Consider the following 16,192-nt stretch of genomic DNA (forward strand, 5'->3'; position numbering starts at 1 on the left):
GAAAAAGGTGCCTTGTGGAGTTAATGGCCATCCCACAAATGAGAATCATAATATAGACCCTTAGAGTTCTGGAACAAGGCCATACCATCTGTAGCCAATAGTTACACACCATCCAAAACCCATCCTTGAACACACTCCAGGGTTGAGGTACAGTGCACCTGACCACAATGTCATTGAGTAATCATGAGACCAGAACCACCATCTTGAGCTGGGCTCTGTCAGACCCACAATGTTATAAAGTCGAGCAGCTCCACAGTCATCCACAATGAGATGGACATGATCCTTCAGGATCAGGGTCAAAGGAGATGTGGGAGCAGTGGGCCTAAAACCCTACCTCACCCACCAGTATTGCCCCAGGCCCTCTCCTTCAGCCAACATCTATGGCCAAACTGGCGGGGGCAGGGAGGGTCTCTTATGAAGAGGTGACAATGGAAGAAAAGAGCTGAATAAAGTCACAAAGGATCAGGTCAGTGCATGGGTGCAAGCCAAAGATTGACACCAATTATCCTGCTGGACAGCAGTGACCCAATTATCCTACTGAGCAGCAGTGAGGACAAAGCCGATCAAGGGGCAGAGTTTCAGGCTGTCCCTCCAGATAGAGAGAAAGGAAGCCCAGGGGAAGAATATAGACAGTGCTTGGCTAGTTAGGTGAAAGATTGGAAGATGGGTGTAGCGGCATGTCCTCAAAAAAGACCCCCAACAATCCCACAGTTCCTTATACATGTCTCTGTTCTCATAAACAACTGGAGTTTGGGGATCTAGGCACAGCCTACAACTCCTCTCATCAGTAAGATGCAGGGAAAGTGACTCATTGAGACTTCCATGCTCATCAAGCAACAAGAAAGCCTAGCATCTTTCACTCTCTCCCTTTTGGAGCCCTGGACTGCCATTTAAAGAAAACCATGCTGGGGAATTCCTTGATTGTCCAGTAGCCTCTGAGCTTTCACTGCCAAGGGCCTGGTTTCATTCCCTGGTCTGGGAACTAAGACTTCTGCAAGCTGTGAGGCGCAGCCAAAAAAAAAAAAGAAGAAGAAAACTAGGCTGCCCTGATGGAGAGAGGCCCAGAGAAGCCCTGAAGGGTAAGATGTCTTTTGGAGAGAGAGGCCAGGTGAAGAAGCCAAGCGCCAGGCATCTGGTCCCAGTCCCAATCTGAGTACAACCCCATGAGACCTGACGTCAATCAAGGCATTGCTCAGCTAAGTCCATGAAGTCAAGAGAGATAATAAAAGGGCTGTTTTAAACCACTGAGTTTTATAGTGGTTTATTACACAACAACAGATAACTAAAACAGGACTTGGTACCTGAAAATGGTGTCTGCCTGGACAAAAATCTAAAACATGTGGCATTTGTGTTGAGACCAGGATGGAGTTCCTTCAAGAGATCAAAGTAAAGACTTGAAAGACAGCAATGAAATTGCTCTTGGAGACTGAAGGAAAGGTGACCTGAGTATTGTGATGTCATAACAGCACGTTGTGCAAACACACGTATGACACACCCAGTGGTGAAACTCTCACCTGCACTTTGGGAAAGAGAAAAGGGACCTAAGGAACACATGAGTCTGGCTGAGGATATTTACAGGCAGACTGTTGAAAGACCATTTTTGCTTTATTTTGTTTTTGCTTTTAGCTGCCTATGAAGAGTAAAGTAAAAAAGAAAAAAAAAATTTTTTTAAAAGGAAGTATACAGTTTTTGAGCAGCCTTAAAGGAAATATAAAGCAACCAAGATTACTGGATTTGAAAGCAATTCACAAGGTAAGAAATGGACTCAGAGGGAAAGGGAAAAAAAATAAAATCAGGACACACAAAGAAAAACATACCTCAGTGTCAAGTTCAGATTAAGGGTGGGACCGTGAGACACTTTGTTGAAACCTCAGGAAGATTTTAAGTGATGTGTCATAAAGTCCTTTCAGCCGAACAAAGAGCCTTCTAAGAATCCTCTGGGTGTGCCTCATATGGCCTCTCTCCCAGACAACAGGGCTTCTAAGAATCCCAAGGACGTAGTCCCAGAGGAACTTCACAGGCCCGTTTCAGAAAAATACGTAGCTGTGGCTTTCCTCCAGTGGAGTTGTCCGTGATCTGATATAAACAAAGTGCATGATGTTTTAAATGAACTGTATCCACTTGGACTGAAAGGAATAGTCATTTTATGATGAAAAGAGGTCTCAAGACCCTCAAACTTCTGCAGGCAGTAAGCAGGCTAAGAAAGCTGCTTACCTTCAGAGAGGGGCTATTTATTATGGGAAACGAAGGATGACTCAGGGCAGAGCCAAGACTCTTGGGAACTAATCCTAGAGATCAGGACTGGCCTACAGTGAAGGACCGGGAATGTGTGCCCTGCACGATTTCAGAAGCTCATAAATCATGACTATGGTGTGCCTACTGTTTCCCCATCCCACCCCCGTGGCTATTCCAGTTTTCCTATTCTTGTCTTATCATCTCTAAGCAAGTAACTTCTCTAATTTATAGATCTTTAGAGCAAGAAGAACCATACTAAGGAGCCACATCCAAAGAAACACAACTGAGAAGATCCATCAATGTCCATGCCTGATTTAGATGATAAAATCCTGGGTTCAAGTTGATACCATTATGGGATGAGACTGGTGGTCCTGGGAAAAGGGACGAGCTGTGTTTTGTGTAAGGGAGAAATGTGAATTGTGGGCAGAGGGTGGACTGTGGCAGCTATTCTCCAGGGACAACCCTGAATAATTCTGCCCCTGCCTGCATGCACCTACTGCTACTCCCACCTGAGACAAAGCTTATGTCCCATCGATCTAGGCTGGAGCCCATGACTGCATTGATTAACAGCATGCAAGGAGGCGATATTCTGGGACTTTGGAAGGCAGGCACCAAGAAGGTCAAGCAGCTTCCAGTTCTTTGCAATTTGACACTGAAGACAACATGTAGGAAGTTCTGGCTATTTTGCTGAATGGAGTGGCCACATGGAGGAGCAATGAGGCACCTGGATATCCAGCCCAGCCTCATCTGACTGCAACTGAGTGAAAAATCCCACACAGCACAAGTAGAAAAGACCCCCCAAATGAGCCCAGCCAAACCACAAAGTCATGAGCTATAATTAAATTATAATAACTAAGTTTAGGGGTAGTTTGCTACGCAGCAACAGATAACAAAACAATTGGGGTTAGGAGGCCTGGGGAAGGGGCTTCCCTGGTGGTCCAGTGGTTAAGAATCCACCTTGCATTGTAGGGGACACCAGTGTGATCCCTGGTCTGGGAAGATCCCACAACTAAGCCCATGTGCCACAACTACTGAAGCCTGTACACCCAAGAACATGTGCTACACAACGAGAAGTAAGTGCAATGAGAAGCACGCACAGTGAAACCAAAGAGGCCCCCACTCTCTGAAACTAGAGAAAGCCTATTAGAAAATAAAGCCATGTCACTGGCAATACAAATAGAAAATACAGTGTACTAGAAGGATTTTTTTTTAAAGGAGGCCTGGGGAAGAGGGATGTGGATGAGCCAATGGCATTGGACATAAAATGTAACGTTCTTTATATTGTGTGTTAATTCCCACAAGGAAGCCAGTTCCCATCAGCCAGCATCTGTGATCCACCACCCCACAGTGAGTCAGTGAGCTCATGAATGGAACAGCCATGGTGCTAGGGATGAGCCCAACAGCATGGACTGCCATTCACCAAGTCTGAGCCAGTTGCTGCCACTGCTGAAAGTTCATTCTGCCAATAACAGAGACTAACACCATGCAGTCCTCAACATGGTAACCAGTTAAGGACACCAACTGCTCATGTGATGGCAAATTGATTACACTGGAGCCCTTCCACCCTGACAGGGGCAGGCTTCTGACTGATACATGCTATAGGTACAGGCAGTTCTCTTTGACACCCACACAACCTAAGCTACACCACTATCTAAGAGGTGGTGCTCGATCAGTGATTAGGGCCCACACTGTATCACATCAAGCCACCTTTCTTCAGAGAAGGTGCAGCAATGGGCATATGACCATGAGATCAACTTTTCTTTACTTACATTATTCAGAAGCTGCTGGGCAGAGAGGGCAGTGGGATGGCCACTTGAAGACAACTGAACCAAAGCCAAAGCTGGCTTAGAGGTGATACCCTGGATAGCTGCTCCTTGGGACATGGTATACACCTGAAGTCAATCACCATTACATGATATTGTGTCATAAATAAAATATATGGGAACATAAAATATACGGGAACTAAGGTTTGGATGTAGGAGTAGAACATGTTACCATCACTTCCAATAACGTACTTAAGAAATGTGTGCTTCCTGTATCCACAATTCTTGCTTCCACCAAGAGACACAGCAAGACTGTTCATAAACTTAAAGCACGGCTCCCTCCAAATCACTTCAAGCTCTTTGTGCTGAGAGACCAGCAGGCAAGGAAAGTAATTACCATTCTGTAAAGAGTTCCTGATGACGAAGGCATGGCGACCCACTCCAATATTCTTGCCTGGAGAATCCCATGGACAGAGGAGCCTGCTGAGTTTTAGTCCACAGAGTAGCACAGAATTGGACATGACTGAAACGACTGAGCACACACAGAGTACCTGACAGTGATCACTGGGGGAGAAAAAGGATTGCTCCTTCCTTGCTAGGAGTGAGAAGAATACAGTGACAGCCTGGTGACTCAGGGTGGCATCTCTTGGGACGCCTTTCTCCAATTCTGATGATAGTGTTGGCTGTTGACAACTCACAGCTTCATCACTCTTCAGGAATTGCCCTTGGCCAAAGAAAGATGTTTTGCCCAAGGCTCCGACCCCTCCCCATGATTTGTATATATCTAATGACTGGAAAGCATCTGCCTACAATGTGGGAGACCCGGGTTCAATCCCTGGGTTGGGAAGATCTCCTGGAGAAGGAAATGGCACCCCACTCCAGTACTCTTGCCTGGAAAATCCCATGGATGGAGGAGCCTGGTAGCCTATAGTCCATGGGGTCACAAAGAGTTGGACACAACTGAGCGATTTAACTTAACTAATGACTGTTTAGTATGGAGGTACAGAGGCTTAGCACCTTTGTCTTGATTTGGGATCTTTTTGAAAGGTCTTCTCAGCTCCAGAGTTTCCTATGGGATTGGTTAGGGTCTCTGTTGTAACTCTAACCCATTTCCACTCCTCCCTCTGTCCAATCTCATTTTTCCTTAGAGTACTTCACCTCTTGTACCCAAATCCCAGCATCTTAGTATCTGTTTCCCTGGGAACCTGATTTGTGAACCAACTGTCTCAATACCATATATTGAAAATGCAGTCCTCTCCCCACTGTTCTGAAGGGCTACCTTATTTTTTTTTAATAGGCTTTATTTTTTAGAACTTTGTATTTGTTTAAAAAAATTTAAGAGGATAATGCAGAGCACTCACATACCCCACACTCGGTTTCCTCTGTTATTAATCTTACATTAATATAGTACATTTGTTACAATTCTCAAATCTACACTGGCATATCATTATTACTGAAGTCCACAGGTTATTCCAATTTCCTTAGTTTTTGCCTAATGTCTTTATTCCATCCAGGACACCACATCACATTAACTTGTCTCCTTAGACTCCTCTTGGCTGTGACAATTTCTCAGACTTTTCTTGCTTTTGATGACCTTGATCGTTGCAAGGAGTACTAGTCAAACATTCTGTAGGATGACCTTGCACTGACGATGGCCTGATCTTTTTATCAGACTAGAGGTTTGCATCAGAACAGACTGGATTATGAGTTTGGGAGAGGAAGAACCACAGACGTGAAATGTCATCATACCAAGGGTTCAAACTATCAACGTGACTTATCACCCTTGAGGTCCTGATCCTCTGCCGGAGGCAGTGTTTGTCAGATTTCTCCACCGGAACACTACTCTTTCTTCACCCCCAACCTCCAGCCACTTTCCATACTGCTCTCTTTGGAAGAAAATCACTCTACACAACACATACTTAAGGGGTGGGGAGTTCTAAGGGGTGGGGAGTTCTGCTCCCCTCCTCCACCTCTCCTTGAGAGACTACCTTCTTCAAAAAGTTAAATGTCCTTAAGGATGGTTCTTAAATAAGTAGACCACTAGAAACAACTTCATCAATAACCTATTTTCTTACATGCTTTATAGTAGGTCTTATGGAGAAGGCAATGGCACCCCACTCCAGTACTCTTGCCTGGAAAATCCCATGGATGGCAGAGCCTGATAGGCTGAAGTCCATGGGGCCGAGAAGAGTCGGACACGACTGAGCAACTTCACTTTCATGCATTGGAGAAGGAAATGGCAACCCACTCCAGTGTTCTTGCCTGGAGAATCCCAGGGATGGGGGAGCCTGGTGGACTGCCGTCTATGGGGTCGCACAGAGTCAGACACGACTGAAGTGACTTAGCAGCAGCAGCAGTAGGTCTTATATAACAAGGGGAAACAAATCTCCTAAATATCATTTCTAAAACTGTGGCAAATATATAGATTAATTTTACCATCTTAATCCTTTTAAGTGCACAGTTCATAGTATAGGTACATTTAGAATGTTGTACAACCAATCTCCCTAACTCTTTTTATCTTACAAAATTGGAACTCTATACCCATTAAACCACAGGTCCACACTCCCCTGCTTCCCCTACCCTCTGGCAGCCACCCCATCTTAAATACTTTATTTCTGAATTTGACTACTCTAGGTACCTCCTATTTTTGTATCTTTGTGACAAGCTTGTTTCACATAGTATAATGTCCTTGCACTTCAACCATGTTGTAGTGTGTGTCAGAATGGCTTTCCTTTTCAAGACAAAATAATATTCTACTGTATGCATGTATCACATTTTGCTTATCCATTCACCTGTTGACAATTTGGGCTGCTTCCACATTTTAGCTATTGTCAAATAATTCTACTATGAACATGGGTATACAAATATCTCTTCGACATCCTACTTTCAATCCTTTTGGGTATGTATGCACAAGTCGAATTGCTGGATTTTATAGTAATTCTATTTTTTATTTTTTTAAAAACTGCCATACTATTTTCCATAGTGGCTGCACCATCTTATGTTCCCACCAGCAATGCACCAGCCTTCCTATTTCTCTACATCCTCACCAACACTTGTTATTTTCTGCTTGTTGTTTTTGTCCTTCAGGATAGCCATCCTAATGCATACAAGGTAGTATTTATTGTGGTTTTGATTTGCATTTCCCTAATGGTTAGTGATGTTGAGCTTATTTGCACATAATGGCTATTTGTATACCTTTTTTAGAGAAATTTCTTCTCAAATACTTGTCCACTTTTAAATTGGACTTTTTCCCCATTGTTGAAGTATAGTTCTGTATATATTCTGGACATTAAATCTTTAACAGATACATTATCTGCAAATATTTTGTTCCATTCTATGGGATGCCTTTTCACTCTACTGAGTGTCCTTTGTTTGTAAAGACAGTTTTAACTCCGATGTAGTTTATCAATTTATCTATTTTTGTTCTTGATGTCTGTCCTTTTGATCTCACATCCAATAAACAGAACCAAATCTAATGTCATAAAGCATGTTTTCTTCTAAGAGTTGTATAATTTTAGACCTTGCAGTTAGGTATTTGATCCATTTCAGGTTGATTTTTGTACAGGGTATAAAGTAAGGGCCCAACTTCATTCTTTTGCATGTGGATATTCAGGTTTCCTCACACTATTTGTTGAAAAGATTTATCTTTTCACATTAAGTGGTCTGGGCACTCTTGTTGAAAATTATTGATCATACATGCAAAGGTTTACATCTGAGCTCCTTATTCACCCTCAATGTTAATTTTAACAGAGAAAAAACAATTCAAAACTTTATATACAGTATGAGTTCAGGCATTATTTTTAAGTTATAAAGATGTTAGTTAACAAATAAAAATAATACATGTTTATTATAGATAATAAACTTACTTTTGGAAAGTAAAGTATAAAAAGAAAAACCACTGATAATCTTATTTTGGTGTATTCTTACTTCGGTGTAATCTTATTTTGGTATAAATCTATGCCAAAATACTGATAGTATTATACCATTAGAGAAAATAGATCAATTCAGTCTCATTACAAAAGTGGTACCATGCTCTTTGGATAGTTTTGAATCTAGCTTTGAATACCTAATGCAATATTTTAACATTGTCCAAAGGCATTTTTCCTGAAAATTTTGTAAATACTTATATAGTATTCCAATGTTTGATATACCATAATTTATTTCACTATTTCCATCAGTGTTGCATATTTCACCTTGCTTGTAATTTTTCACTATTATAAATAATGTTGCAGTAAACCTCACTGTACTTAAATTTATACATATATTTATTATTATAACCTTAGGTATATACTACTTTAATAAATAACAATGAAGAATTTTTCTAAAAGAGGTAAAACTTCTGTGGATTCTTGCATGCTGACTCTTTCTAGAATGGTTTTCCTCAGTCATATTAAAAACTAAACTTTCCACAACTTTAAGCATAGTTTTTGTACAACACAGATCAGATTTTCCTTTATAATTACATATAGTTTCGAAATAACAGGACCACTATTTGTGTTCCTCCAACAGAGTACTCAAGATCAAAATTCTTAAGATTTTATTTTATTTTTTTCATGTGATTCGCTTTTATTTTGTTTTTTTTTTTTTTAACAGAAACAGATTTTATTTTATTTTCTTTTTTTTTTTTAATAATTGATTCACAGTGTTCTTTAGTTTCAGGTATACACCAAAATGATTCAGTTACACATATTATTTTCAGATTTTTTCCCTTATAGGTTATTACAGAATACTGAGTAGAGTTCCCTGTGCTATACGGTAGGACTTTGTTGCTTTTCTGATTTATATATAGGAGTGTATCTATTAATCTAATATCCCTAATTTATCCCTCTCCCTCTTTCCTCTTTGGGAACCATAAGTTTGTTTTCTATGTCTTTGGGTCTGTCCGTTTTGTAAATAAGTTCATTTATATCATTTTTTAAGATTTCACATATGTGATATCATATGTATTTGTCTTTCTCTGACTTTGTTCACTTAGTATGATCATCTTTAGGTCTATCCATGTTGCTGCAAATGGCATTATTTCACTCCTTTTAATGTTGAGTAATATTTCATTGTATACATGTACCACATCTTCTTTATTCATGCTTTCATTTCTTGGCTATTGTAAATAGTATTGCAATGAATATTGGTTTCTTTTTTTTTTTTTTTTAAGAATAAATTCTTAATATCATTAAATATCCAGTGATGTTTAAATTTCCAGTTGCCTTACACACCTCTTTTTTTTTTTTTTTTCCTTGCTAATTTTCTGTTTAGTTGATCTATCCATAGGTGTGAGTGGGGTATTAAAGTCTCCCACTATTATTGTGTTATTGTTAATTTCTCCTTTCATACTTGTTAGCATTTGTCTTACATACTGCGGTGCTCCCATGTTGGGTGCATATATATTTATAATTGTTATATCTTCTTCTTGGATTGATCCTTTGATCATTATGTAGTAACCTTCTTTGTCTCTTTTCACAGCCTTTGTTTTAGAGTCTAATTTATCTGATACGAGTATTGTGACTCCTGCTTTCTTTTAGTCCCTATTTGCATGGAACATCTTTTTCCAGCCCTTCACTTTCAGTCTGTATGTGTCCCCTGTTTTGAGGTGGGTCTCTTGTAGACAACATATGTAGGGGTCTTGTTTTTGTATCCATTCAGCCAGTCTTTGTCTTTTGGTTGGGGCATTCAACCCATTTATGTTTAAGGTAATTACTGATAAGTATGATCCCGTTGCCATTTACTTTATTGTTTTGGGTTCGAGTTTATACACCGTTTTTGTGTTTCCTGTCTAGAGAATATCCTTTAGTATTTGTTGGAGAGCTGGTTTGGTGGTGCAGAATTCTCTCAGCTTTTGCTTGTCTGAAAAGCTTTTGGTTTCTCCTTCATACTTGAATGAGATCCTTGCTGGGTACAATAATCTGGGCTGTAGGTTATTTTCTTTCATCATTTTAAGTATGTCTTGCCATTCCCTCCTGGCTTGAAGAGTTTCTATTGAAAGATCAGCTGTTATCCTTATGGGAATTCCCTTGTGTGTTATTTGTTGTTTTTCCCTTGCTGCTTTTAATATTTGTTCTTAAAAATATTTTAAGATTTTAGAATATATTATTGGGAGACCAAGAGTCATCATCTCTTATTTCAACTTTTAATCTTAAATCTCATCTTGGTTTTAAAGTTTAAAATGTATTGTCAAAAAGTTAAAAAAAAATATTAATTGAAATGCCCTCATGTCTAGAAGGTTGTTTTTGTTTCTTTCTTTCTTTTTTTAATGGGTGGGGTCAATAGAAGAGCACTTTATTTGCTTATAGACAAAATTCAACAGTTCAAATAAATAGTAAAATTTTCATACTTTCTTAATAACACAAATCTATTCTTAGCAAGTTTGTCATAGACGACTAAGTCAAAAGTGAATAAGCATGAAAACAAGATTTCTAATTCCTATTGTTTTTCCTAACCTTTATGTGTAAATACTTACCTGATAGGGTTTGGTAGTAAATTTATTTTCGAGTCTGATCTATGACAATTTAAAATTCACACTTCAACTTAATAATCCATATATTTGCAGTTTAAAAGTTACATTTTGGCATCACTGACTCAATGGACACGAGTTTGAGTAAACTTCAGGAGTTGGTGATGGACAGAGAGGCCTGGCATGCTGCAGTCCATGTGGTCGCAAAGAATCAGACACGACTGATTGACTGAACTGAACTGAACTGAACTTTGGTGACTGAAAGAGGAGGTTTATGGGATATTAACATTGTTTCATGTATTGACCAAGATGATTACAAAAGAGTGTTTATAAAGCAGAGGTTTATGGGATATTAACATTGTTTCACATGTTGACCAAGATGATTACAAAAGTGTGTGTATTTTGTAAAAATTTCTTCAGTTGTACTCCTAAAGACTTGTGCACAGTTCTTTATGTATTTAAGCTTAATAGAGTTCCTTTTAAAATTATATTTTAAGAGATTTCTTAAAGATATGAATCTCTACATTTTTTAATTTAAATACTGAACAATTAAAATTTGAATGGCTTTTCTTAAAAATTTAAGCTATGAAAACAATTTAAAACTGAGGTATGTAGTACAATTTTAGAGATACCCTTTATTCTCACATCTTTCTTGTAAGTTCAACAGATGTTTTGGAAAAAGTGGAGTATGATTCACTCTGCTGTTCAGCAGAAACTAACATAGCATTGTAAATCAACCATGATCCAATAAAAATTTTAAAAAACCAAATACATGTAAAACAACACAGACACCATTGTTCTCAATATGCAAAAGCACAAACCACGTAGACACCACCAAAGAGGCTCAACATGAAGCACTTTAAATGAAATGCTGCAGCTGATAAAATTAACATTCTTAATTATCTAAAAGGTTTCAACTTCTTAAACTATTTTCTAGTTGAATGCATTAAGGTTTCTTCTACCACCAATGTATCTCTGCTCTTCTGGGTTCTAACAATCAGTTGAACATTTCAGGCAACAAAGTCCACCAAACTTCAGAGAAACAAAGTTAAAATTAATGTGGGCATTACTCATTAGGATGTGCTATGAATGCAGAAATAAGGCAATTGTGTTTCTTTGGCAGGTTAAAGTTTTTTGCCGCCCCCCCCCAAACCTTGTATCTTAGTTTTCTGAATGTTGAGCTTTAAGCCAACTTTTTCACTCTCCTCTTTCACTTTCATCAAGAGACTTTTTAGTTCTTCATTTTCTACCATAAGGGTGGTGTCATCTGCATATCTGAGGTTATTGATATTTCTCCCCGCAATCTTGATTCCAGCTTGTGCTTCTTCTAGCCCAGCGTTTCTCATGATGTACTCTGCATATAAGTTAAATAAGCAGGGTGACAATATACAGCCTTGATGTACTCCTTTTCCTATTTGGAACCAGTCTGTTGTTCCATGTCCAGTTCTAACTGTTGCTTCCTGACTTGCAAACAGGTTTCTCAAGAGGCAGGTCAGGTGGTCTGGTATTCCCATCTCTTTCAGAATTTTCCACAGTTTATTGTGATCCACACAGTCAAAGGCTTTGGCATAATCAATAAAGCAGAAATAGATGTTTTTCTGGAACTCTCTTGCTTTTTTGATGATCCATCAGATGTTGGCAATTTGACCTCTGTTTCCTCTGCCTTTTCTAAATCCAGCCTGAATATCTGGAAGTTCATGGTTTACGTATTGCTGAAGCCTGGCTTGGAGAATTTCAAGCATTACTTTACTAGCATGTGAGATGAGTGCAATTGTGCAGCATATAGATGGGGAAACCGTGGCAGACTTTATTTTTCTGGGCTCCAAAATCACTGCAGATGGTGATTGCAGCCATGAAATTAAAAGACACTTACTCCTTGGAAGGAAAGTTATGACCAACCTAGCTAGCATATTAAAAAGCAGAGACATTACTTTGCCAACAAAGGTCCATCTAGTCAAGGCTATGGTTTTTCCAGTGGTCATGTATGGATGTTGGAGAGGGCAATGGCACTCCACTCCAGTACTCTTGCCTGGAAAATCCCATGGGCGGGGGAACCTGGAAGGCTGCAGGCCATGGGGTCGCTGAGGGTCGGACACGACTGAGCGACTTCACTTTCACTTTTCACTTTCATGCATTGGAGAAGGAAATGACAACCCACTCCAGTGTTCTTGCTTGGAGAATCCCAGGGATGGGGGAGCCTGGTGGGCTGCTGTCTATGGGGTCACACAGAGTTGGACACGACTGAAGTGACTTAGCAGTAGCATGTATGGATGTGAGAGTTGGACTATAAAGAAAGCTGAGTGCCGAAGAATTGATGCTTTTGAACTGTGGTGTTGGAGAAGACTCTTGAGAGTCCCCTGGACTGCAAGAAGATCCAACCAGTCCATCCTAAAGAAGATCAGTCCTGGGTGTTCATTGGAAGGACTGATGTTGAAACTGAAACTCCAATACTTTGGCCACCTGATGCAAAGAGCTGACTCATTTGAAAAGACCCTGATGCTGGGAAAGATTGAGGGCAGGAGGGATGACAGAGGATGAGATGGTTGGATGGCATCATCGACTCGATGGACATGGGTTTGGGTCGACTCCAGGAGTTGGTGATGGATAGGGAGGCCTGGTGTGCTGTGGTTCATGAGGTCACAAAGAGTCACACACGACTGAGAGACTGAACTGAACTGAACTGAAACCTTGTATCACATGGTATCAGATACAGGTGTTACAAATGAAGACAGAAACATATACACAATGGAGTATTACTCAGCCATTAAAAAGAATACATTTGAATCAGTTCTAATGAGGTGGATGAAACTGGAGCCTATTATACAGAGTGAAGTAAGCCAGAAGGAAAAACACCAATACAGTATACTAACGCATATATATGGAATTTAGAAAGATGGTAATGATAACCCTGTATACAAGACAGCAAAAGAGACACTGACGTATAGAACAGTCTTATGGACTCTGTGGGAGAGGGAGAAGGTGGGAAGATTTGGGAGAATGGCATTGAAACATGTAAAATATCATGTATGAAACGAGATGCCAGTCCAGGTTCAATGCACGATACTGGATGCTTGGGGCTGGTGCACTGGGACGACCCAGAGGGATGGTGTGGGGACGGAGGAGGGAGGAGGGTTCAGGATGGGGAAAAAAAAGAAAAAAAAAAAAAAGAAAGAAACATATTAGCCATGTGGGACATGCCCAACTTCCATTATGTAAAGAAATGCTACAATACAAAAAACCTCTTTAAATTGTTAATTATTTTAAATCACACAACTATGACTTTCTCTAATAAGTGTGTATAAACCATAGTATTTGATTAACCTTTTATTGCATTATGTCAATGAGTTTACCTCTGATTTGACATACTAAGTTTATCACTGTTCATCAGGAACATACTTACATGCTTAGATGCTCAACAAAGCCTTTTAAATCCTTTTCAAACTTTATCTAATGCTCTAAATGATCTTGGCATAACCTGGACTTAGCAGTAGCAGTAGCAGGGCTTTGTTGATATTACAGACCCATGAAACTAGGAATAAAATAACACTCCCCAGAAACACGGAGCAGGCAATGGCAACTCACTCCAGTACTCTTGCCTGGAAAATCCCATGGATGGAGGAGCCTGGTAGGCTGCAGTCCATGGGGTCGCTAAGAGTCGGGCACAACTGAGCGACTTCACTTTCACTTTTCACTTTCATGCATTGGAGAAGGAAATGGCAACCCACTCCAGTGTTCTTGCCTGGAGAATCCCAGGGATGGGGGAGCCTGATGGGCTGCCGTCTATGGGGTTTGCAGTGTTGGACATGACTGAAGTGACTTAGCAGCAATGAGTTTCCCTCTGATTTGACATAGTAAGTTTAAGTATATCACTGTTCATCAGGAACATACTTACATGCTTAGATGCTCAACAAAGCCTTTCAAATGCTTTTCAAACTTTAACTAATGCTCTAAATGATCTTGGCATAGCCTGGGCTTCGTTGATATTACAGACCCATGAAACTAGGAATAAAATAACACTCCCCAGAAACACAGAGAAGGCAACCCACTCCTTTTTGCCTGGAAAATCCCATGGGTGGAGGAGCCTGGAAGGCTGTAGTCCATGGGGTCGCACAGAGTCGGACACAACTGAAGTGACTTAGCAGCAGCAGCAGCAGCTGCCCCAGAAACATCATTTATACTGTTACCAATATACACGGTACAAAGCCAACATATCCATAAATATTTAAGCAAGTTTTCTAAAATGTTTCTCATCTATCCTATCTGTATGCAACAGCCCAGCACAAAGAAAATCACTAAGCACTTGCCCACATAATAAAATCAACTACTTACATTAGAGAGCAATTTTGCACTCCTCAGCCCACCTCCCTTCTCATGTAATCCTCTCTCTTTATTTTCTGGCCTCTAAATCCCATTAGCTGCCTGAATAGGGTGAAGTAGAATATACTTAGAAATTTAGGATCAAATTTAAAACCGCCACCTAGGCCCCAGTCAAGTGAAAATCCTGGTAACTCTCTCACAAAAGTGTCCTGAAATAGGGGTCTGACTGGGCACCCCAATGGCCCAACACCAGCCAGGGGTCTGAGAATTCCTAGACACCATGTTAACCCCCTCAGCTTGGCTTGAACCTATTCTTTTTCTTCTTCCATATTTTCTCTGGGTTATTCCAACCCACCTCTGTTTCTAACCTTGTCTTCTGGACACAAATGCTATAAAATTGTTTTCTAAAGACACATTTCACAGGATGATTTCATTCCACACAGTTTTCATTTCAGTACAATGAAGCAGCACAATGAATACAAGATTTAACAATGCCCTTTAGTATTTCATGAATGTTCAGTGGGTTGTTTTTTTTTTTTTCTTTCCTTTGTGAAACTTGGAACAAAATATTAATGAAACTTCAGAAAAACCAATTAAAGTATTACCTTTGGTTTTAAATTAACTAATCAATCAAGTAGTTCTATTTTAGAGGAGAAAACTTCTGAGTAGGTAGTACAGGGTTGAGGAGTGTGGGCTCTGAAGCCTGATAACTGGGGTTTTAATCTGCACTGTGCTAGGAACCAAATGTGACTTTAGGCAAATCACTCAGCACCACATGGAGACTTAGTTGGCTCATCTGTACAATGGGAACCACGGGACATACCTGCGAGCGTTGTTGCAAAGGTCTCACACTTTCACCCAGGAAAGCACTTGGAACAGTGCCTGGCAAGGAGTAACCATGCAGAAAACATTAGCCTTTATTAATATGTTAACCTGGAGGAAATATGAAGAAGAGCATAACTGTATATTCTCAGGGATAAGACATACCACTTTTCTCCAGAATCATCTTTCAAATTAATCTACACCCAAGACAATAATTATCATGATGAACCTGTGATTAAGTCTCAAGGCAGCATATATTTAGAGAACAAAGTACAAGGTAACTATCTTGCGAGAGCTTTGTGAAACGGTAATATGCATATAGAATGTCGAAGTAAAATATAGTAGCAGTTTCATTTTTAATCTTTCTCATTTTTTTTTAATGTGTAACAACAACACAGTTGTAAAATAAAGCTTTCTCCCTTTCCGAATATATGGGACATTTTGCAGGTATATTCTATTGTTTATTAAATTCTAAAACTTTAGTAGAAAAAGTAAAATATACACATACTCTTACAATAGTGTCACACAGAGTCTTTATTTATGACACATTTCTGAGTTTACCAACGCCAGGCTAAGTTAAATTCTGGGATTATTTGGTGACAGGGAG

At 39.7% G+C, this 16,192-nt stretch overlaps 1 protein-coding gene and 1 pseudogene across 1 annotated transcript in view; both read right to left on the reverse strand.

The window, feature by feature from the left end:
• LOC139186452 (large ribosomal subunit protein eL31-like) overlaps positions 1 to 16,192 on the reverse strand; it is a 91,904-nt pseudogene that overhangs the window by 53,171 nt on the left and 22,541 nt on the right.
• Positions 9,120 to 16,192, reverse strand: part of LOC139186639 (uncharacterized) — a 35,782-nt gene continuing 28,709 nt past the window's right edge. Inside the window, exons 6-7 of the mRNA XM_070801925.1 lie at positions 15,587 to 15,696; positions 9,120 to 13,531 (exon numbers count right to left, since the gene is read on the reverse strand). The gene's annotated coding sequence lies outside the window, so the exon portion shown is untranslated. The remainder of the gene's footprint in view (positions 13,532 to 15,586; positions 15,697 to 16,192) is intronic.

The sequence above is a fragment of the Bos indicus genome, chromosome 13 (assembly GCF_029378745.1).
Source record: "Bos indicus isolate NIAB-ARS_2022 breed Sahiwal x Tharparkar chromosome 13, NIAB-ARS_B.indTharparkar_mat_pri_1.0, whole genome shotgun sequence".
In the NCBI taxonomy this organism is placed as follows: Eukaryota; Metazoa; Chordata; class Mammalia; order Artiodactyla; family Bovidae; genus Bos; species Bos indicus.